The sequence below is a fragment of the Theobroma umbraticum genome, unplaced genomic scaffold (assembly GCF_002168275.2).
Source record: "Theobroma umbraticum cultivar Fairchild unplaced genomic scaffold, ASM216827v3 scaffold_4.1, whole genome shotgun sequence".
NCBI classification, from domain to species: Eukaryota; Viridiplantae; Streptophyta; class Magnoliopsida; order Malvales; family Malvaceae; genus Theobroma; species Theobroma umbraticum.
The window spans coordinates 2,174,986-2,176,684 of record NW_018397258.1 but is presented as its reverse complement, the minus strand read 5'-3'; the positions used below and the strand labels follow the sequence as shown (position 1 = coordinate 2,176,684).

Here is a 1,699-nt window from a genome sequence, read left to right as displayed (position 1 = left end):
ATTGTAAATATTTCCTCCTCTGTGGTCATGTTAAAGGTAGAATCCTTACAGAAACAAACCCTCTAAAGAAATAATTCTTCGCTTTCAGATACTACGGCAGAGGATTGACCCGAAAGTTTCTTGTCACCTTTTTTGATCAGCATATGACCGGTGAACGGCTCAAAGGAGTTTTAACGGGTTTTACCACTGAAGAGAAGCTGAACGACTTACTCACTGAATATCTAAAAGATTTTAAGGAGGGTTTACTAGAAAGTAAAGGTGGGCCAACCGCCCTCTCTGCCTATACAGTCTCAAAAGTAGCCATGAATGCCCACACAAGGATTTTGGCCAAGAAGTATCCGAGTTTCTGCATCAACTGTGTTTGCCCTGGCTTTGTTAAAACAGATATAAATTTCAATACTGGCAAGCTAGCTGTTGAAGAAGGCTTCGCAAGTCCTATTAAGTTAGCACTCTTGCCAAATGGTGGTCCTTCTGGCCTTTTCTTCAATCGGAGTGAACCTGCAAGTTTCGACTGAGATAATTGATGCTACTACTATAAATAATACAATCTCATTGTTATTTTATGACGCACCGTAACACACCCAACACTCACCGCACATGCAACGCAGCTTTCATTTTCTCTCATCCTGTCCCAGTACAAGGAAATCGCGTAAGAAATCTTGTGGCGTAACTTTCTATTGCAAAGTTTGTTTTGTAAATTCCCAATTTATGCGGGTCAATTATATCATATGGTTAATGCACAGTGGACAATTTGCACAGGACTAGATTTTTGGTTTGTTATTTCTAAGCATTTTTCATTTAAATGTCACTAAAATGAGAAAAATTAGGTTTACCCATCATCTTGAGAGGTAATTAATTTCAAGAAAATAAAAAAAATTTTGAAAATTTTCGCTTGAAGTATGGTCTCTAATAAGTAGTAGCATTTGGTAAAATTTGAATATCTAAACTGTTAGACTTTAGATAAATGGACTAATTCTTAGCTATTAATTTAAAGGGTAAAATCTATAGGAGACAGATAGAATAAAGCAGCATACTTAAATAATACAAATTTTAAGACATAAGTGTATGTTTCTCACTAACACATTTATACCACTATTTGTGACTTGTTATGTTTAATGATTGAAAAAATAGTCTAAAAGAGCAAGTATGAACTGAAGAAATCATTATGTGGTTCCCTTTCTGTGAGCTGATTGAACTGATGTTCCTTCTATTGGCTATTGCCCCATACAAATTGGTAACGTGGGTTTATCCAACCCCGATATAGTTGCATATTCCTGTACACCACAAAAAACAGGGGAGGGTTCTTATTTCTCACTTCCAGAGTCCGGACCAGTCCGAAGAGGGCCAGAGGAGAGCTCGTTCTGTTTCTCCTCATCAATGGCAGAAGTAACGAAGAGGTAGTAAATTTTTCTTCGCTAGGAATGGACATTCAACCTGAAATCAATTGATTTTAGGTGGAGTGGCACTTACTTTTTTATGTAGGCAGGATGCTCTCAACTTACCAGATTTTAGATTTCTTTATCACCACTTTATTACATAGCATCAGTAATCCTTGTCCTGTTTTTAATTCTCTGAACCATTTTTGCTTTTCTTCTTAGATATGCAGTGGTTACTGGTGCAAATAAGGGAATTGGATTGGAAATATGTAAACAGCTAGCTTCAAAAGGAATCACGGTGTTGTTAACTGCTAGAGATGAGA

The 1,699-nt window shown here is 36.8% G+C and overlaps 1 pseudogene; it reads left to right on the top strand.

Moving 5' to 3' along the window:
* Positions 1 to 143: 143 nt before the first annotated feature.
* Positions 144 to 515, top strand: LOC149527353 (short-chain dehydrogenase/reductase 1 pseudogene; annotated as a pseudogene).
* The last annotated feature ends 1,184 nt before the right edge of the window (positions 516 to 1,699 follow it).